The sequence below is a fragment of the Protopterus annectens genome, chromosome 2.part2 (genome assembly GCF_019279795.1).
Source record: "Protopterus annectens isolate FY-2018-M chromosome 2.part2, PAN1.0, whole genome shotgun sequence".
Classification (NCBI taxonomy): domain Eukaryota; kingdom Metazoa; phylum Chordata; order Ceratodontiformes; family Protopteridae; genus Protopterus; species Protopterus annectens.
The window spans coordinates 143582185-143605979 of record NC_056730.1 but is presented as its reverse complement, the minus strand read 5'-3'; positions in this window follow the sequence as shown (position 1 = coordinate 143605979).

The window sequence follows — 23795 nt, the reverse complement described above, 5'->3', positions numbered from 1 at the left end:
TCTCAGCGTCTTCAGTGTGCGTAGGATCCCTGCAAAGGCCCGGATTATATCCCATAGTTGCTGCTAGCATTTAAAGGTGCAGCTACTATTTTTACAAAACCTTTTTACATATGTGACAGAATACCAAGTGCTGTGTCAAAAAACCCCAACATAGAAAACCTCAAATAATGTTTTTACCCAAATATGTCACTAAGTGTAAATTTATATCAAGCTATACTGATACTTTTATAACTATAAATACCTACTTATGAATGGCTCATTTATTAATGTGTAACCCTTGATTTTGCCAATAACTAACCTATAAAACTGAAAAGTTAGATTAATAAAGATCCAAATGTATATGTAACCCTAAAAACTTGATTCCAATGTACTCTATAGATTAATCACCAATGGTCATTTAATCCTGGCTTAAACAAAGCACCCAAGTTTACTATCCACCTTCTCTCTTTTTGTGTCAAAATGACATGTCTCCTATAATTACTAGTATTAGGTAGATCAACCATATCCAATCCTATGAAAATAAAATGTGCTGTTGTATGTATTAATTTATGTTTGTATAAAGCACTCCTGGTGCGTTCACATTTTATATCACTAATATGTAGGGCAATTCTTTGTTTGAATGAACAAGAAGTTTGCCCCACATAAAAAGCACCACATTTGCACACTGCCATGTATATAAGCCAGGTGCTATTACAAGTGATAAAGTGACGTATGTCAAAAACTCTTTTTGTATTGACTGAGGTGAAAGACTTGGTTTTTGCCATAACTTTACAATATTTGCAATTTCCTCAAAAAGTACTCCCCATGGTGGCTGTTTTGCTAACTTTATTTATTTCACCTTTCTTAAATGTTGAAAAATACTGACCCAAGTTTTTACCTCTTCTATATGCATAATGACATTCTTTATCCACAAATCTACTGAAAAACCCATCAGATTTCAATATATGCCAATGTTGAGCCAATATGTTTTTAATATGGAATGTATTACTTCCATATGTTGTTATAAACCTTACATATTGACTACTATCCCTAGATTCTCTATCCATCAATAACTTGGTCCTATCCATAGAAATTGCTTCAATATAAGCCTGATGGATTTGTCTGTTGCCATATCCCCTGCTTTGAAATCTATTCTTAAGGTCCTCTGCTTGTCTTTGGTATTGACTATCAGAAGAACAAATATTCCTTATGTATGTGTCTATATATATATATATATATATATATATATATATATATATATATATATATATAGACACACGCACACATATACACACACAAACACACACACACACAAACACACACACACACACACACACACACACACACACACACACACACATACACACACAGAAAGAGACATAAGAGAGGAACAAGGATAGGTAAAGATACAGATTATTTTTGAACCAATAACAGTTTATATTTATGCATCCAGAATTATAAGTCTGTGTGAATACCCACCCCATCTGAAAAATGGTGCAAAAGCTTCTATATAAAATGTAAGAAAAGGTTTCTATAAAATACACTACATTTTGCAAAATGGCAAACTGATGGAAAACAAGGTTTTAATTACAGATACTTTGTTTAAAATTATAGAATTCTTATATGTTCAAAGCCAGTACTGGAAAAACAAAACTATCCAGTTTTATTGGAAATAACATGAAATGTTTCCGTGGCATCTTAATATAGACTACATCAACCTTGCAGTATCATTTGGCACCATTATTGATGCACTGACTAGTGTCTGAGATAAAGGGCCAGGTTCAGAAAAATTTGCAGTATCACAGTAAGAAAATGTATACAGCGAGCAGCTACATACACAGTGTGTGTTGTTCATAAAAGCCAGTAAGACTGCACGGCTGGCTGAAATAAAATGGTCAGCTGTGTTAGATGCTAATTACTGGATGATGAAGCTCTACATATGCTAATGAGGCAAAAAGAACATCATGACCGTGCCTGCTGAAGATTTGTACACAATATATGCTCATGTTTAGGCAGAAATAATGTACAATGGTTGGGGTTGTCATAGCTATTGTAAATGTGCATCTGCAAAAGGCTCTTATAATGACTACTGTAGCTGATGATGCACAATGTCACCCCCAAAGGGGATACCAACCATAAAACTGTGGATATGTCTTGGTCTCATCTGTGGCCCAGTGAGAGTCATGGAGTACCTAGTCCAGTGGATACTAGGGTATGTGTAGCTTTTTGTATACTGTGGACACAGTATGGTTATCGAGAATACCCTATCAATTTCTTGATGTCATGTTGCAGTATGTGGGGAAGCATATTCAGTTTCCATGTAACCCACAGGAGAGAGCAAACACCATGCAGGAGGTCTATGACACAGCCCTTTTACCTGAGGTTCTGGGGGCTATAAACTGTACCCACATTTAAATGAAGTCATATTTGCTGAACTGGGAAGGAGATACATGAACTGAAAGGGTATCACTGCATCAATTATCAGGCTGTCTGCATACCTCTCCAACTGTCCAGATTTTTGCAGAATGTCCATATTTTTGCCTCATATTTTTGGTATGTTCCTCATAAAATTTGTTGTTCTCTGGCAAATTACTGGGGTGATCTGAGGACTAAAGTCACTAAATAATGACATACATTTGAGTTCAGTCTTCATATCTTTCAGAAAAATGCACGTGAAGACAAATCCTGTTATTCTAGCAACTTTTTTAAGTTTATAGGAGCAAAATTTAAAAATCTGTCCCTATTTTCCTTTGTGCCCTAGTTATGTCAGAGGTTGACCAGATTTCTTGTGCTAAGAGTTTGATAGGTATAGCTGTCTGTAATGCACAGGTTATCAACTACTAAGCATGTGCAGGCCACCCAGGCAGTTTTTGTGACTCACGCATATCGTACAATGGTGACCTCAACAGTACACAGCCCTGCTATACTCTACTGAGAATCTCAAAAGGTTTTTTAGGTGGATCCATCATACATGTAGGTCCCCTTCATGCCTTCATGGAAGGCCCTGATGTTAAGCAGTATTGCAGGACAGCTGATCTCTGCCAGAATCACAAACATACCTTTCCTACTGACACAGTCAAATGCCTTGGTGAGATCAAAGAAGGCAATATACAGAGGTTTGTTCTGCTCCCTGCACTTTTCTTGTAGTTGCCTAACAGAGAAAATCATGTCTATAGTAGACCATCCAGCTCTGAATGCACACTCAGACTTGGGGTAAACTCTCTCTGCAAGAACATGGAGCCTCTTCAGGGCAACACATGCAAACAGCTTCCCCACGGTACCGAGAAGGGAGATGCCATGATAGTCGTTATAATCATCTTTGTCACCATTATTCTTATAGATAGTAACTATGTTTAGCATTCCTCATATCTTGTGGTACACTACCTTCTCCCCAACATTGGCAAAGTATTGCATGCAGCTCTAAGATTAGGGTACTGCTGGCACATTTAAGGATTTGTGAGGGAATACCATCTTGCCCTGGGGCTTTTCCTGAAGACAGCTCTTTTAGTGCATTATTGAGTTCCTCCAAGGTGGGCAGAGCATTAAGTTCATTCATAGTTGGCAAAGGCTTGATGGCATTCAGGGTTTTCTTTGGAACTATGGTGTCTCTGGCAACAGCTGTGAGTAGTGTTCCATCCAGCATTCCATCTGCTTGGTTTTGTCCTTCAAGACCTTGCTGGCTGACTTAAGTAGGGTGGCCTTACTTTGTGATAGGCCTATGGCTTGCTTGAGTCCATTGTACATTCCACGCATGTTACCAATGTCTGTGGCCTGCTGAATCTTAAAACAAACTTGGAGCCAATAATCATTTGAACACCACTGAGCTAACTGCTGCACTTGACTCCAAACACACTGGAGTGCCCGCAAGTTTTCCTTATTGGGTGTGGGACAGAGCCTGTCTCTTCTTCTCAATCAGGGGTGTCAGCACTTCAGTGTGGGCTTCAAATCAATCAGCACACTTGACTGTCTTCTTCCCAAAGATAGATATTGCAGTTTTATAGACAGCATGTCATAGTTTTTCCCATCTCTTGTTGGTGTCAATGTCATCCAGGCAAGGCAAAGCCTCTTCAAGTGCTTGAACAAACTTGTATTCTTTTGAAGGGTCACAAGTATTGCCTATGTAAATGCATGGCCTCCCTCCATTTTTAGGGCAAAAGAATCTCCACATCTGGTGTTCACCTTACTACACATGAGCAAGTGGTCAGTATCACAGTCTGTGCTGTGGTAACTGTGTGTTACCTTGACACTACCTAAACTGTTGCATTTGGTGAGGACAAGGTCAAGTTGGTGCCAACATTTTGATTTTGGGTGCAGCCATGAAACTTTGCGCTGGGGCTTGACATTAGAGAAGGTGTTGGCTATGCTGAGGTCATATTGGGAATAAAGTTCAAGGAGAAGCTATTTGTTTTCATTCATCTTTCTTGTTCCAAACTTTCCTAGACATGATGGCCAGCTGTGATGGTCATTGCCAACTCTGGCATTAAAATCACCAAGAATGAATATTGGTTCATGGGAAGGGATCTCACTGATGGCAGCAGTAAGTTCATCATAGAATGTGTCCTTGACTTCCTGGTTTGTAGCTGTATTTTCAGTAGTCTCTCATTTCCCATATTTGGTGGTATGACTGAGCCAACAAGGTTGTTTCTGATTGTGAAACCAACACCATGTCCCTTGGTCTCTTCTGGAAGCTTTCTATGCCAAAAAAAGTAAAGTCTTTCTCTCTGAGACATCCAATAGATGGCAGCCTTGTTTCCAGACAGCAACAATGTCCATCTGCAATCTCCTCAGCTCGTTGTTAATAACTGCTGTCTTCCAAGCATCACTGATATTCTGTATCATACCTTATGTTCCATGTGCCAAGTCTAAAGGCTGGTTTATTTTGCTGCTTTTTTGTTTTCCCAGATGTATGGTTAATGATCCACCTGTTGGAGGTTCCCTAAGCCCCAAATACCCAGTGGAGCAAGTGGACCATGGCGAGGCAGCACCTATTTGGCTGAGAGCTGCGCAGCTTAAGACAAGGCAGGTAGGAGTTAGTCCAATGAGACCAAATGATCTCTCCCACTGTCAGAAGCAGCCTCTGGGACCTCACACTTCACCAGTTGAGTGCATTAACTTATTACCAGTAACTGCTACTTCCCATGTTGTGTCACCCCACACAGAGTGAAGCTGAAGTGTCCTCTCCAGGGCACAAACCTGGGCAAGTGAATTAAAGGAAACAGCTGATGCCCAGCAACAGGGTTCCCCCTCTCCAAACCACTGATGTAATCCAAGGGGAAAAGCAAGGTCAGTACAACATGGCATCAGTGTTGTTGCAAGAGTTGCCAGAGTGAGGTCAAGTACAACCTCAAAATACCTTAGGGGCTCCATCTCTGGAATTTTCCTCCGGATTTACTCCTAAAGCCTTAACCATGACCAGGTATTGCTGTAAGGCAGCGAAGGTTTTAAGTCAGAGTTTATCTTCCCCTACCTGGGTTGCCTTCCCTGGCTAATGAGCCTCAGCTGCCCAAAGCAACTGGTTTTAATGCGCCAGTCACCTGCCTTCGCCCTTTCTCCTGTCAGTACAAATGGTTTTGTCAGACTTACAAATTAAGCCACATGTAAAGACCAGGAGCTGGACTTGGGTTGTCGAAGGCTATTAAAGATGCATGTCATAGGAGCATTTTATAGATAGTGCAAGCTTATTCCCACTACCACCCCCGGCTATGACAAGCTTTGAAACCAAACTGTACAAAGGCACAGCCCTGTTATCATTTGCACAAGTGGGGAAGGGAATGTAGGAGTACATGTCTTTTACAGGGAAGTGTGTTAGTGTGAGTATGGACTTGTAACAAACAAATCCATTTATGTACATTGTGTGAACTTCATTGAGAGATTGAGAGTGGGTGCTAATGTGTCGAAGGGTGAGAGCCAGTGTGTGTGTGTGTGTGTGTGTGTGTGTGTGTGTGTGTGTGTGTGTGTGTGTGTGTGTGTGTGTGTGTGTGTGTGTGTGTGTGTGTGTGTGTGTGTGTGTGTGTGTGTGTGTGTGTGTGTGTGTGTGTGTGTGCGCGCATGTGTGTGTAATGTGCTAGGAGGCTGTTTTGGTCTGCATGGGGTGCATGCAGGGACACAGCCTCAGCCTGTGGACCAGCACTGCAACTTGGACTACTGGGCTGGTCTAGGGCATGCAAGACAGAGGGTGCAGCTTCCTGTGCACCCACCCACCCATGAGAACTGGCTCTGACAGGAGTTGCACTGGTATCACTGGGACCAGACAACATCCCAGGTTGCCTTTTAAACAACTTAAAATATGACCTATCAGACCCACTGACATCCCTGTTTAACCACAGCCTGAGAACTGCTATGTTACGGTAGAATGGAGGACAGCAACAGTAATTCCTCTGCACAACGGGAGACCATCAGCTGACACTGGGAATTACAGGCCCATAAGTTTGACTAGCCTCATCTGCAAGGCCATGGAAAGAATTATTATGGACTTTATTAACAAGGACATATGTAATCTTCAAGCTCTGGATCCAACACAGTTCGGATTCATTAAAGGTAGATTGTGCCTGTTAAACATGGCTGAGTTCTTTGAGAAAGCCACCAAGACCCTGGAAGAGGGAAAGACAGTGCATGCAGTCTGTCTTAACCTAGTCAAGGCATTTGACACAATCTCTCACTCAGGTATTATAGAGAAATTCTCCCAATTGGGAAATAACCCCTACATTACCAGATGGGTAGCCAACTGGCTCACCAACAGGACACATACTGTCAAAGTGGGTAACTTCACCTCTAGCAAAAGACCAGTCACCAGTGGTGTACCACAGGGTTCTGTGCTGGCCTCTTACTGTTTGGAGTTTATTTCTCAGAAGTCAAGGCAAACTTGGATGGCCTGTGGCTGACCAACTTTATTGACAATGGCAAATTGGGAGCAATCATTGAGTCCCCCAGTGATGTTAATATACTGCAGACAGGGTTAATGCAGCTAGATGATTGGTGACAAAGCCATGGATTAAAGCTAAATGCAAAAAAAATGTACTGTTATTCCCTTTGGGAAAGCCAACATCCCTGCTAATTACATTATAGGCAGCATCCCCCTAAGTGTAGACCTAGTGGTATGTGATCTGGTACTCAGGTTGATAGCAATCTGAACTTTGACCACCACATATTCACAGTAAGAAAATCCTTCTATCATCTTATAAGTAAAAGCATCACATCTAGATCTAAGGATGGTATAATTCCATTATACTCGGCCCTCATCAGGCCAGTAATTCAGTACAATGCTCCCTTTTGCATATATCTCACCAGACACCTGCAACAAACAGAGGTTTCTCACCAAGAAATTACAGGGTATACAAAACAAGTCTTAGGGGGAAAGACTGAAAGCCCCATCACTGTATTCTCTCTCCTACAGGTTGCTAAGGGGTGACCTGTGCCTGGCTTACAGGACAGTTCCTGACCCAGCCCTGATGGAAATGCCACACATTCAAAAATCAAACTGTAGGAGGGGTACTCACTCCAGGGATCTTAACCTAGCCTCTGACATAAACAGGTCATGCTAGCCAGAGAGATACATCTCCCAGAGGCTGCCACTTTTCTGGAACAAGCTTCCAGTTCATGTGATACTGAGCCCCTCCCTGACCTTCTAAAACTGCAACCTAGATAACTGGATGAGTGACTGCAAATTCACATTTTTAATTTCTCCAAGTCTTTTGGGTTTCTAATACCATGATGGGAATGGACCTCATTCCTAAGTCAAAGTATGATTAAAGTTCATGAAATTAGTATTGTTTCACTCTTTGATGTCAGCCAAAAGTGCTCTTCGCAGCACCCACAATGTGCCCATTAATGACTCCTTCTGCGATTTGTACGATGTTACATGAATTGGTAACATATCTAAATACGATTGTAAATTATTTTTTATAAGACCAGTTGCTCCTACTACTATTGGAATTGTCTGGGTATCTTTCTTCCACATGGCTCTCTTTTCTGCCTACAGATCAAGGTATTTTATGACTTCATGTCTCTCTGTACGCAGGACAATCTAGTCACTAGGTGTGATGATTTCAATGATCAATGCTATTTTTGTCTTCTTTTCTTGGACCACTATATCCGGTTTTCTAGCATCTATCTTTAGAACCGTTGGTATTGGGTGATCCCATGTGATATAAACTTCATCATTTTCTATGATTCTTTATGGCTCATGTTTCCAGTGTTTTTCAGCCACCTCTATACCATAATGTTTGCACAATCTCCAGTGTCTCTCGCTACATTATTATGCCTTTCAGTATACAGTCCCTCTGCCATTAGTGAGTCGCAACCTGCAACAAGGTGTGTGACTCTTTCCAATTTGGTTTCACAAAACCTACATATGTCTGTTTCTCCCACATGTTCAATGGACTTTGTAAACCAGCGTGTACGTACCCCCCTGTCATGGGCTGCCAATATTAACCTTTCATTTCTTGATGTGAATTCACCTCTCCTTAACCATTCCTGCATTCGTTCCTGATCATCATGAGGCTCTTTCAGAAGTTTTCTATACTTGCAACTATATTTATGTTTTTTCCACATTTCTTGCCTTCTCATCTGGTTGTTGTTTTTTTAGCACATTCAGTTGCTGCCTGGTTTTTATCCACTTCTGGTTTGATTTCCATTCCTGGTTGACGTCGATATGCTTCTGCTAAATTAAGCAAAGATGTCTCCTTAGATTTATTCTCTTCATGTTTGAAAACTTTCATTACATTTGGATCTTGTGAGGTTAGTACATATGTGTAGAGTCCCATGATTGCAGATCTATACATGTAATCAATTTCAAGGAGACTCATCCCTCCTTTGGAACGGGGAATATATAATCTTGGTATACACTGATTTTTATAAATCATTTGGTAAGCATGAAGCATCCTTCTTGCTTTAATATCCAGTCTAGGCAACACTTTTTGGGGCCAGTCAATCACTCCAAAACTATAAGTTAGGACAGGAAGAGCAAATTGATTTATAGCTTGGATCTTGTTCCTAGATGTCAATGCTGTTTTCAGGATTAATTTAAGTCTTCTAAAGTATTCCTTACTGAGTTTTATTCACATTTGTTCATGTTTTATTGCTGATCCTTCATCAATTCCCAAGAATTTATACACTCCCTCTTGCTCAAGTTATTTTATATCACATTCATGTCCCAAACTGATGTTTTCCTGGTGCTGCAGTTTTCCTTTTTTAAAGGTTGCTTCTGCAGATTTATCAAGACCAAATGACATTCCAATATCATCTTAAAAAGTTTTGACAACTTGCAGCTGTGCTATCAGTTCTGCATCTGATGAGCTATACAGTTTTAAATCATCAACAAAGAGAAGATGAGAAGTCATTAGACTGTTGTTTTCTAGGAGCCAAATTGTAGCCATGGCCTAGGTTGTTAAGTAAGCAGCTTAATGGGTTAATGGCAAGGCAGAAAAGCAACGGTGACAGAGAGTCACCCTGGAATATCCCCCTTTGAATTTTTATCCCTGGGATAATAATCTGTCCTTCATCATGGCTTAATTGCAAAGTGGTCTGCTACTGTTTCATGGTCACTGTAATGTAGTCAACCAGTGTAGGGTGCATCTTATACATTTTTAAGCACTCTTTTATCCATGAATGTGAGATACTATCAAATGCTTTTTGTAGTCAGTCCATACCATACTTAGATTCTTCCCCTTCTTACAGTTCTCCACTATAACTTTAACAACAAATGATCCTTTGTTCCATATGACTTTCTTTTATTGCCCTATTGTTCTACTTCCATAATTGAATTTTCTTCTAAATGACTATAAACTCTGTTAGCGTCAATTCCCGTGTATAGTTTATATGTCGTTGGAAAACAAGTTATTGGTCTATAATTTTTATGGGAGCTTGCAGGTTCACTGTTAAGTAAGAGCATTGTTTTTCCTGTTGTTAACCAGTGTGGTGTGTGTTTGGGGTGCACATATAAATAGTTCTGACTCATGGCTAAATCCTCATGCAAAGAAGTTAATACTTTAAGCCAAAAGTTAGGTATTGCATCTGGGCCTGGGGTTTTCCAGTTAGAGGCTTTTCTCAATTTTGTTTCAATCTCTCTGGCTCTTATTTCATCCTGTTTCGTATCCTGTACCTTTAAACTTCTTATTCTTTCTTTTACTTCTTCTATCCATTCAGCATCTTTGTTATGTTCCACAGGATCTTCATAGATACTTCTCCAAAATGTATCTACTTCCTCTTTTTTTGGAAGTCTTTCAATTCCTTTTACCTGATTTCCCAATTCTCTATAAAACTTAAGGGTTCCTATTACGTTATCGAATCACTAAATGCCGAACAGCCAAATACTCGAAACGGCCGTTCATTGAAGTGTGTTTTGTGGGGTCACGGTATTGTGGGGAATGGAATCTTTGCCCTTTCCCCACTGTAGTGTGACCTCTGAGTTGGTATATATAATTAGTGGGGGATGTGGGGGGTGCAGCCCCCCACAACAAACAATTCAATGAATGGCCATTATAAGTATTTAGCCGTTCGGCATTTAGTGATTCGATAACGAAATATAGACCCAAACTTAACCTAGCCTCTGACATAAACAGGTCATCCTAGTCAGAGAGATACATCTCCCAGAGACTGCTACTTTTCTGGAACAAGCTTCCAATTCATGTGAAACTGAGCCCCTCCCTGACCTTCTAAAACTGCAACCTAGATAAATGGATGGGTAACCACAATTTCACTCTTGGGGTGGTGACCATGTCCCTCCTGGACAGAGGAAGTTGGTATTGACTACCACAGACCCTGACCTCTATGAACTTCACTCATGTAACCACAGACAACTGGGACAGCTTGTGTTAAATATGGCTAGGTTTGTAAGGACTCTAGGATCATTAGCCTAGCAACCACCTATGAACCTATAAATCTGTGAACAATGTTGCCACAGAAGTGCTAGCATTGCTGGAGCAGGATCTTCTTCATCCATGACCATGTTAGCTAACATCTGTGGATGTACCAGATGACCTGTCACAAGTATGGCCCCTCACTCCTGACAGATGACCCAGGAAAGACAGAGCATGGTCCAAGGTGTGATTCTGTCCCTCCAAAGACTGACACAGATGGATCATGGACTCCCATATCTCAGTGTGCACAGCTTTGATCACCCTCACTATCTCTACCATAGCTCTGCAGGAACTAGCCTGTCCCTCCATGATGGACTTATAGATATGTTCATTTGCAGCTACTGACAACCCATCCTCAGAGGGAGAGTGGTAACCATACAGGCAATGAATACCATTATCACCCCCCCATGTGGACAACCATGCCCATGAATGATAGGGGCAGATGCAACCATTTCTGATTTGGGGGCAACCATATTTACCCTGATCTAAAGTGGCCCCATCAGCCTGTCCACTTTCAGATGGTTGTGTTTCTTGAATAACCTCGGGCATAGAGACTGAGTCCATACTGGGAGTAGGACATAAGTGGGTCACACTCCTGGTCTTCAACACACACATTCTTTGCACCACAAATTGTGTCAGCTCATCTCCACCATCATCAGAGGCAACAGATCCTCTAACATCAGACAGGGCAACTCCATAGCACCAGAGAAAGATTCACCTGTGAGTGCATAAAAGTAAAAAATTGTACACAGTGCAAGTAGGACCCAGCACTACAGCTACACATGCAACTCATAGCTTTAGAAATCTAAAAAATAAGATGAAAACAAATACCCCTGGTAATACCACATTCAGATGGACCTGGAACTTCTATCCCCATTGTACCTGTATACCATAATTCAGACAGATTTAAGGAACACTGCACTAAGAAATTGTTAAGGAAGGTTTGCAGATACTGATAACATGATGTTGGTCTGTCTACCTGGGACATCTGTGGTTGATACTCTCTAGACTCTGCCCAGTTCAGGCCTAACATTCAGCACCACTGAAGTTCTGTGGAAGTGATACTGCCTTTCAGAGAGGCAGAAACTCCTTCATCTCTATAAGGGGTGACTCAGCTGATTGCTCAGTACCAGTAGCTTTCCATTCCTGTATCACCACCTCTAGCAGCAGGAATCATATTTGTGCACTAGGATCAGACAGTGTCATGGTTCTGGTCATCACCAGCCATTTCATTTACATCAGTGACCATATCAGCCCAGGCATGATCACAGAATGGCTGCACAGTGGTGTGGGTATCCAAGAGACATCAACCATTGAGACAGAGAGCTTGTAGTTCCACCTAATTTTCTGAATCTGTAAATCTAGGCTTATGGGTGGATGTAGATGGGACTCCAGAGCCCAATGTTTGTTTAGGTCTCATTTTGGGGGGGGGGGGTGACATTGCTCTATAGGCATGGAAACACAGAAATTAATATCTTTTTTCTTGAATAGCCATAAAAATCTCCTATCTTACCAGGCCATATACCATGTCAATGTCTGCCTGAGAAATATATGAATCTATTCACATTCCAAACAACAAACATGTTATGCATCCTGACCACATATCTTCCACAAGACAATTACAGAAGTGAATAAACAACACCCTTGACCAATACAACAGAAATTTCCAAAAGGTTGTGTGTCTTATTACAATATCTACAAGGCACACAATATTAAAACAGTAATGAACATTACTCAGAGTATGAACCCAAGTTGGTGTCTACCATCAGCCTTAACAGCCATGTACAGCAGTCTGCTATGTGCACCAACCCAGCTTTGCCCATCACATCTTAAAAGTACTGACAAAGTGAAATTCTCCAGATCCATTAGGGTCTATGAACAGTAAAGGTAAAATACAAATGAATTAATTGTGTAAGTAGTAGTACTTACCTTATATAACCAGGATATGTGAATCACAATGAAAACGTTTTTCATAAAATTAGCTCAAAGGATTCAACCCCTCTGAAGTGGTTTTCTTCCATAGCATGATGAGGATTTGGGCATCAGCTCATGCTCATGTACATTTCCCCCTCTAGCCTTGATAATTATGATAATTAGTGCTCATCTCATTATTCTTTCTGAATTGCTCAGTGGTGCACATGGGGAGTTGATAATGGTACTCATTGACTGTATGGTTACCACCCTCCCCCTGTGGATGGGGTCTCAGTAGCTGACAATGAATGTTATCTACAGGTCCATCGTGGAGGGACAGGCTAATTCCTGCAGTGCTATGGCAGATATAATGAAGATGATCAGCGGCAAAACTGACAAACATCATTAAAATTACTACATGATGCCATGCACATGCCAGAGTACCTGCATCCAGCTCTGTGAATGTGCAGGAAGCCAGTTATGTTAGGGTGGAGAGAAATGGCATTCCATAATTAACCATCTAAAGATGGAGTCATTATTGAGCATTTTTTTCTCAGCAGCAAACAGAGGGATGGAAGACTGCCATGTTTCATTCCTTAAAGTGCCATTGGAGTTATAATAGTATAGTACCTATATTTTACTATTTTGCCAACCATCACATAAATGAGGTACCTGTCAGTCAGTAAGTGGCAGTTGAAACACATGAGAAGTTATAAGGATGTGTAGATGTTATATGGATGTCAATCCCCTACATTTTTCCTGAGATCTTTGAATGTGAGACAAGTGTGGCTGGAAAAAGTGAGGGCAATGATCCTTTCAGAGCATAGAAGTGGTGTGAGGAGGAGTCCAAGATTTTTCTGGACATCCTCCAAAGCAGTATAGGTTGAGGCTCCTGCGGGAAGGCTATTCATGGCTGAAAATATAAGGCTGATACCGGGAATAGTTTGGTTAAGGCTATCAGCTATGCTAGTGGCACCCCACTCACTAGGGAACAGTGCCATCTCACAACAGTGACCCAAGTTGACTTAAGGTTGACCTCCTTGGCCACTGGGAGGTTGAAGTTACATCACAATGACCACCTCAGTACTGTAAGTATATATACTTTCAATAACTAAATATCCTGACAATGCATGTCACAATACAATTATTCATTAAGCCCTTTTTATATCTCCAGGCCCTGCAGAGATTGAAGGAAGAAGGGAAATGCACAGGAGCAGACTAGAGCACCTAAAAGATCACCAAGGTATGTATAGCTGCTGTTGTGAGAGCTGCATCTGTTTGCATAGCACAAGATGTAGCCATTGAAAATAATTCTACACAACCTTTATATAGCAGAACCACTTCTGCTTTAGCACTGCCATACGTTAAGGGAAGTTGTGTAACTGTAATGTTAGAATTGTGCGTATGCATGTCACCCCCTCTATAGGTGGACAAGTGGCTCATCATATTCAGTGTACGAGCACTGAGATTGTTAGAATGGCTATGGGTTCAGTTAACCCCAAATAAAAATGCATGTTGTCATGGCAGAGTATGTGGCATCCCCGTAATATGAATGTATCAGTACAAGGTCCATATAGGTAACGTCTATACTTATTATTTGGCTGGGCATTTCACAGTATAAAGTATATGTATCTAACTCTTGTCTATTACCTGTGTTTGACATATTTATTGTGTGATCAGTATGTTTCTTACATATGTAAAGCTGTATTCTTGTCAAAACTGAAACAGTGGGGCCCTTCAGCTGGCACAGACGGATTAGGCCCTGACTACAGCTCAGCTTTCCCAGGTTCAATTAGCATCTCAGGTGATTGACACAGCAGCAGAAATGGATGGCCATACCATCTTGGGAGGGGAGTGGTCTTAAGGGTCTTCCCCACCAAATGATCCTGGTAAAGGATGGGAACATGAGAAGAAACTAATGCAGTCCTTGGAGGGATTAGGGTGGGGATATTTACTTATCTGTTACAGACGTGGGGCAATGTATCAGCATGTCCCCATTGCACACCTGCCCTCTGGGGGCTATCAAGAGACCATTAAGGATGGAGAAATGGAGTGGGATATAAAATGAAAAATCTCTCAGCAGATGACAAAACAACCAGACCCCCCCCACAAGACAACCCTAGGTTCTCTGCTGGCCCCAACCCTCACAAAGGAAGTCCAGGAATGATAAGGAGAAGGCTGGTAGATCTGAGCAATGGGTGTAGGACACTGGGGTAAGGTGTCACAGGATGGCTCAAAAAAGAGAACAAAAAAAAACTGAAATAGAATCACTGCCCACAAGCACGGACGTGCTTTCCTGATAAACAGCTCATGCAGTTTGTATGATTTTATGACAGACTGCATGAGAGGGTGGTTTTCTGTTTAGGCCCCAGCCCCACAAATGTAATACTCAGACAAATAAGCTGATGATATACCTGCGTAAGCCCTACTATTAAAAGGTTATTTTGCTTCTCTGTATGAGTATCAACATAATTAAGAATGCAATTTCATTGTTTTGATATCCTTTTCTCTCACCCACTTTGTCAATATCCTTTCTCTTTCATACACTTATTTTATTTTTTCTCTCCATTTTTATTACTGTAATATACAGCAGCACAGTGACCTGCACCAACCACATCAGCATGGCCTGCCCCCCCCACACACACACACACACAGGTGATGGCAGCAATACCACCAGCAACAGAGGCAAACAACACACCTGGGTCCTAGTCTGCCACAGTTATCTCAACAATTCCTACCCTACCTACAGCACCTGCATCAGTTAGCCCTGCACTGGAGGGTGGTACACTGATACTCACCAGTAGCAATGCAAATGGAGGTGACACCTTTGTCACTCTTCAGGAGTTGGTAGAGCTTGTGAGAGAAATAAATAACCGGAATTTGCTGCCAGCATCAGCCATATATTGGCCATGCTCCAACAACTCATCCAGCACATCCCTGCTCACAATCAGGACCCAGTGGTGACAGCTCATAGGGTGACAAGTAATTTTGCATGTAGTATAAGCTGGTAGAGACTGCATCTCCAAACACTTAATCCTATCCTCAACCCTCTCAATTTACTAGATATTTCAGTAATGTACAAATGATTGTCTACAATTGTTTGGCCTAAAAGTGTAGATTTATGAGAAACCACTGATAATTACTATCAGTAAATAATTACAAATATTTGTTGTAGGTCAAAAGTCATTATTGAGCTAAGAAGTTGAGACGTATTTTCATTCCTCATTTGTTTACTTTTGTGTGCGACCTCCTGCTTGTTTCCCCTTGCTATCTCTGTCCTATATTCCCATTTCCAACCTTTAATCTGGTCAAAAATAGATAAATACCCATACACTCAAATATGGCCAAAGATGTCTTGTATATTAAATTCATCTTTCTGCAGTCACGCAATACTTGACAATTGGCAGACAGCAATGTCAAAGGTTATATATAACCACAGAGGAATGGCACTTCTCATCCTATGGCAAAATTTAACAAAAATCCTTGGCATGTGCAAAGGAAATTGCTGTCAGTTATGCAAATGAATTGAGCAAGGGTATGCATCACCAAGCAGTTATGAAATACAGTAAAGATAACATTTTCTCTGTAATGGCTTCAATGGCTTAATGCATTCATAATGTGATGAATCCATTCTTTCTGCACTGAGTACAGGATTCTAATCCTTTGAGGGTGGTATGTTGTTCCACAAGACTCTGTTTTCATTGTGCAACTTCATGCAATTCCCCTGCAAAGTTCAGTTTTCAGTCATCAACAGTGTTCTAGCATCCCTTTGAAATGTATGCTTTCTAACTCCTTCACCATAATTTCTTCTTTGGTTTCAATTACTAAAGCAATGGTCTAGAGAAATTTGGTGACAAAGGCATGAGGTCAAATCCATTAAGAAGCATTTCTATTTTCTTGTTATCATGTGTTCCATTCCCCTGACGGGAAATATACCTATCATCCAATTTGTAAATTATGTCGAGAAGTTTAGCACTTTCTAACAAAACTTAAGTATACATCATCTATCATTAATCAGCTAAGAAGTTATGTGATATGCTCCTAACCTACCTCCATCTAGATCAGTCCTTATTTGGCTCACCTTGTGTTCTACTCTCTCTGTTTGCTTAATCTTTTCAGGTCTGTGTTATATTCTCATTTCCTAACTTAACCTGGTCAAAAATAGATAAATACAACACACACATGCCCACAAAGGGCACATAAAACAACTCATCTTTCTGTAGCCATACATAGCTTAACAGCTAGCAGAGAGCTATGCCAATTCCCACATATATAAAAGAGAAATGAGACTTTCCAATGATATGACAAAAATGAAAAAAACTCCTTGTAACGCATATACAATCTTGCCATTGGTCATGGTAATGAGCTAAACATAGATTTGTGTCAGCAGGCAAATGTATCAGTTAAGTGAATGCTTTTATTCTAACAGTTTCAATTGCTTAGTGTACTCATGAAATGATTTCTGCTGTGTAAACGTCAATGTCCTTAGGGCTCATATGGTGTCTCACACTATTCGGTATCCATTCTGTAGATGTGCTACAGTTTCCTGAAATGTGTCTTTTTAATGACCCCTTACAATATGAAGTCTTTGTAATTCCCCTAGCTAATGTACTAATATGCAGAATATGAGTAGGAAAGGCTTGGTTTCAAGCTCTTTGAAGTCTACATATTTTACTTCCTATAGACAAAGAGTTTATTTATTATTTAATGGTAACAATGAAGAAAATCCATGGTTTGCTCCAATAACCTAACATGCCGATAAAGCCTAAGGTAAACAGACTACATGAATGCAACAGTATCTATGTTACATTGGGGAAATTGGCTAACTGACCTGAAGGGCCATTTTAAGCCTAGTCAATAATCTAAGGTGAGAATCAAACTCTATACTTTGTGTCTATAAGGTGAAGACCTTAACCATTATGCTAACCCCTCAATCAAAAAAAATTACACTTAGCAGTTTGATAAACTTACAAGTCTCCATTAAAAAGAGTAAATTTGTGGAACCTAATAGCAAGCCTTACATTAGAACCATAAAGTATGCAACTGCTGGGGGAGGGTTATATATTACTTGCCTCTGTCTTTCTGTACATGTAGTAATATACTGTGTTTTCAGTTGTTCTTATTATCATACAACTTTTCTTTTGACAATATCGTGTTTGGCTGGCCAAGCAATACTTTTTTCTATACTGTTACATTCTTCCTAGATGCACATATTTTATTTTAGTGTATTTGGATTTGTTTTTCAGGATGGAGCACTGATCTCCATGGACCTTTTTCAGACAGTTAGGCAATGGAGGCTAAGGGAATCAAACCTTGCACCACTGGATCACAGGAAACAGCTTGTTAACTCCTTAATCCTCTAATCCAATTGCCAGCTGTGGCTCAGTGTTTCAATTCCATGACTGCTGTATGCTGTTTTACAACATTCAGTTATATGTCATAAACACAGTTCTGGCATTCCCTTGAAATGTGTATTTTCTAACAGCCTTACTGTAAGTTCTTCTGTGGCTTCAATTGCTAATGCACTGTATAGTGAATGTCCCTTTAAAAGGCAGGGGTTTAAATCTTTTGAGGTCTACCTTGTATCAGTCTGCAAAAAAAAAATCCATATCGTGCTATTAAATTGGAATTGGTCATGCATATGATCTGATTTTCAGGTAGGTATCTACATGCAAATATAAAAATAAGATAAACCTAATACAAATAGTATAACTGCTTCATAACTCTCTATTCACATGCAGTGATGTGTACATTGTCAATACACTAGGGGAGGTTTTAATCCTCTGATAGTTGTATGTTGTTTTATAATGTTTTGTTTTCCGATATCATCAGTGTTTGAAAATGCCTTTGAAATGCGTGTTTTCTGCAACTGCAATACAAATTCTTCTGTGGCTTCACTTGCTAATGCACTGGTTTAGAGAATATCAGTTAGAAAGGTGTGGATTCAAATTGTGAGAGTTCTACCTTATATTGGTCTACAAAAAAATTCATATTGTGAGCAAATCACTTACTATGCAGGTGACCCCATGTGTGCTCTACTCTTGATGTAAGGGATGCCAGTTTTGCATTTGAGAAAGCAGGGACAGGAATGCAGGTACAGTAAGCAAATTAGTAGAGGCTGCCTTGTTTGTAAACCTGTCAGCTCCCTCTCATTGTGATAAAAATCCATGATTATGCCTATTTTTATTTATTTTTATCTTATTTGTCTTTGTTGACTGGGAAAAGTTTGACTGGGTAAAACTCGTTTTCAGCAGAGGTCCAGAGAGAAAAGCTTACCCTTGTAAACATTTTGATTTTCTGATAAATCAAAGAGGATGACAGTTCGCCAATAATACCAGACATTACAGTGTCACACATTGTTCAGAAACTGAATGTTCACACAAAATCTGTTGTTTCATTAACTTTTTAAGAAAATTTGAGAAATGCTTAAAACTGTCCCTGATTTTGAGCCTTTGCCCTCCACATTATTTTTTGGCTTTGCCTCTGATTTTTGAGAAAAGAAGTTGAGATCTATGTTACCCGGGACTAGGATCACATCTTCAGAAACTTGAGATATGAATGGCCAAATATGCACTGATGTAAAAATGCCTCCACAGTGCTAAAATATTAAAAACAGCTCCATTTGCACATATTCATCTCAGGAACTAGACTGAAGAGAGGCCTGGATCATACAGATGGCATAAATACTGAAATGCAGAAGTTATAGTTCAACCACATGTGAAATACAAAAATAATGCAACAAAGGAGTGTATTTGAATGTGATGATAAACAAGAACTGAATACTGGTAATAAACATATTAGTAATGTTGCAGAAACACTGAAGGTATGCAGTGCAGTTTTACAACAGAATTACTGAAAAACGATTGTACTGATCATTGTATGACAAAAGTGTGATTGCAAAAATAATATAAGAGTAGGGGCATATAACTCATGGTAGAACTTCATCTGGATTGCAAAGTCACTAGATGTACTTTGTTTAAGAGTGTTGCTAAAACGGTATTTCAAAGTAAATGAACTTGCACTGACAATTAAATACTCTCAGACACATTGTATGGTAAGGAGAATCAGTAATAAAATCTTGCTGCTTTAATACACCCCCTGATGCAGAAAACCCTTAAAATAAAGGTTGAAGCTGACATGGCAGTTTTATGTATTAGGAACCTTTCAGTCTCTGGCATATGAAATTAACACACAACATGCACTGGCACTGTAACTTGCATGACAGATTAAGTGTAGGGGTGGGCTGTCGCAATGGGTTCAAATTTCAGATCAGTTGGGCAAATTCTGAGCCAAAATTAAATACAAAGAATGTCAGAAGAAAAGGCTCAGATAAAAAGAAATTGAAAATGTTTATATATTTTCTTTTATTTACTTATATAAGAATGTGATATTTATGTTTACTTCAGGCATTTGTACATATTGTATATAGTTCACTTTTTATTCAAATCATTTATATTATTGGGTTGTTTGTTTATGATAACTTGTTGCAGTTAAACTCTTTTTTTCTAGTGGCTCCTTTAGCTGTTTAAAACTTTCATTTAAAGGCTCACTGCTGCTCTTCAGCTGTGAGTAACATTTCTGCTGTTTGTTTCTCACCCTCCCTCCCTGTTGGTATAGTGTTTTTATAGTTGGTGGCTTTGCAGTTGCACGCCCCTAGTGTAAATTTGATCTGGGACCCTCCTCCAGTCTAGTGTCATTACCTCATTCTACGCAGTACAGGGAGAGCATTTGAGAAGGCCAATCAGCTTAGTTTCTGCTACTCCTTTCTCTCTTTCCTCTCTTTCAAAAAAAAAAAAAAAAAGAAAAAAAAATGTATCTGCTTTTACTGTATTTGTGTTTTTTCCTACTTTATTTTGCTTTTGCGTCATCTTAAAAGTACTCAGTTGTATTTATTACTGCTTGGTGTAACTCATTGTAAGCCTTTTAGTTTAAGCACCTGGGCTTCAGACCAGTTTTACATTAGGAAGGTTTGTGGTCTGCACTGTAGTGGAAGAACAGGTAGCTTACATCCTTCTAAGTTGGGAACTGCTGATTGAGGGCTCAGTGTCTGTTATTCTAAGTGTATTAATTCTGGTTTAAGCACTTGGGCTTGAGGCCAGTTATTTTACATTAAGAGGGTTCGTGTTCTGCACTCTTGTGGGAGGAGAGGCTGGACTCTGTCCTTCTGAGCTGGGAATTTCTGGTTAAAGCTTATAGTGCCTGCATATTTGAACTGCTTCTTAATGAAATTGGTACACCTCGTTTGCTGTAGCATAGACTAGATCCAGGCCTGCTGAATCCAGCTTTGTTTGTATAACTTGAGCACTAATCCAGGCATTCTTTAAAGTATTCAGTTGTATTTATTACTGCTGGTAGTAACTTGATTAAAGTGTAGCTATCATTTCTAAGTCTTTTGGATTAAGCACTTGGGCTTCAGACCAGTTGTTTTACATTAGGAAGGTTTGTGGCCTGCACTGTGGTGGCAGGACAGGTAGCTTACATCCTTCTAAGTTGGGAACTGCTGATTGAGAGCTCAGTGTCTGTTATTCTAAAAGTGTATTAGTTCTGGTTTAAGCACTTGGGCTTCAGGCCAGTTATTTTACATTAAGAAGGATTGCGGTCTGCACTCTTGTGGGAGGAGAGGCTGGACTCTGCCCTTCTGAGCAGGGAATTTCTGGTTAGAGGCTTATAGTGCCTGCATATTCTAACTGTTTCTTACTGAAATTGGTACACCTTGTTTGCTGTAGCATAGACTAGATCCAGGCCTGCTGAATCTAGCTTTATTTGTATGCTTGTTGTTTGTTTATTCACCTAAAACGCGGCCTTTTAGCACTTCTGTGGATCCCTAGTGATATCTGCATTGCTTACTGTACTTATTTCCTTGTTTCACTTGAAAGAAAATTACTGTTTGTCGTTTTTGCATTTAAGTTACCTGTAACACATTGCATTTAAGTTACCTGGCACTTGCTCACTAAAGCAATTATATAAGTCAGCTCTAAAAAATTAAAAGCACTACACCCTCACAAACTCCCCTTGAGTACCTTGTTCCCCATTAGCCCTTTTTTCAATTATAAAGGAATTCCCAATACTATTCTAGCATGTCCAAAGGTCAGTTGTCAATCTCCTCTCCGGTCCAGCTGGTGAATCTGGGAATCTTGAGGCAATGTTACAACTGCCTCATGTACACAGACAACCCTCTCCTCCTCCCAACAAATTCCAACACATGTGAGAGATGCAACCATATAGCCAAACTGGAGGCTAAGCTCTCTCAACTCAGTACTGGCGTAACCAGTCAGAAGGAGAAGGAAACCACACTCACTACAATTCCAGTCTCACATAGACCTACCACGACAACAAACCAAACACATAAACACACAAAAACATACTCGGAGGCTCTAAATAAAAATCTGCCTAAGCAGCAGAGACCTCCAAAGCAGACACCCAAGCAACCGCTACCCCAAAACAAAACACATGCAACACATAGCTCACAAAGCCAGTGTGCCGAACAGTCACAGCCCTTAAGGCTAAACAACACACCTGATACACTTGTAATAGGTGACTCTATCGTCAGGCACACTGACGTCCCGCTCACCAGGCTGAACAAGGAGAAGGTCATGGTGAGCTGCCTGTTGGGAGCTAGGATCCGCCACATAACACAAGCACTCAGGTCACTCCAAGGCAAGTACAAATATGACTCAGTCATTGTCCATGCTGGTGTGAATGACCTGAGACGTACCTCCCTGGACTACATGAAAAGAGACATAGAGGAGCTCTCTGAGCATGTAGCCCAGGCCGGTATGACCCTGACCTTGAGTAGCATCTTACCCTCACCAAGAATGATGCCACAATATGAAGACAAGATGATCAATTTCAACAATTGGCTTAAGTGTTGGTGTCATTCAAAGGGGATCCAATGCCTGTCAGCCTGGGATGACATGCTCGACAAGCCACGATGCTTTGCTAGGGACGGCTTGCACCTGTCACCCTGGGCTTTCGGATATTGGCAAAGGCTCTTGCTACCCCATAGTGCCTTTTTAGGCAAGGCTCAAAAGACAAACCCACCTCCATAGGTATCACAAGGGATAAGAAAATAAGAGTAATGCTACTCAATGCCAGAAGTCTAAACCTCAAGATGCATGCACTCGAAACTCTCCTTAGCATGGAGAACATCGATATCTGTGCAGTAACAGAAACCTGTTTCAAGGCTCGAGAGCACCCCAGCACTACCAGGTTATACCTCATACCATGCTTTTCGCCCCAAAACTTGGACCGAACCACAAAAGGAGGGAGTATCAATATTCGTCAAAGATACCCACACCTCCAGGTTGGTGGCACAGCACGAAGCATCAGAGACTATCCATGTGCAACTAACTGTGGGTAAAACTGCCTTCCAGTTTATAGCCTGCTACAGACCACCCTCCCAAACACAGGAACTCCACTTGGCCTTCCTGAGAATACTGGAAAATATGAAGGTCTCTACAAACACCATTATATTGGGTGACTTCAACTACCCAAACATAGACTGGGAGCATTACTCTAGCTCCAACACCCTAGCCCAAAGGTTCCTAGAATTTATAAACTCAAATGCTATGGAACAACTTGTTACCACTCCCACAAGAGGGGAAAACATACTGGACCTGATCATCACCAACATGGGGACACTATGCTCCAGACCAGAAGTGTATCCCTCACTGGTAAGATCAGACCATAAACTAATCTCACTGGATATTCACATCCCGACCCCACCCCCTGCCCAGAAAACCACAGTGAAAAACTTCTCTAAAGCAAATTTCCCATGCCTCAAAACCCAAGCGAAAACCTTCAAAGCCCGGGCCTGTGGAAAATACGACCCAGACCGCAGAATCCTTTATAAACGCATTCTATGAACACCTTCAGGAATGCATGGATCATGCAAACCCAAATAAAACCAAGACCCAATCCTCCAAAGGCAGACGTCCTGTCTGGTGGACCCCAACCATAAACAAACTATACAATAGAAGGAGGAAGCTACTACATGATAGAGCAAAATCCCAAAAAGGGAAGGCATCTCTGATCAGTATTAGCAAAAAA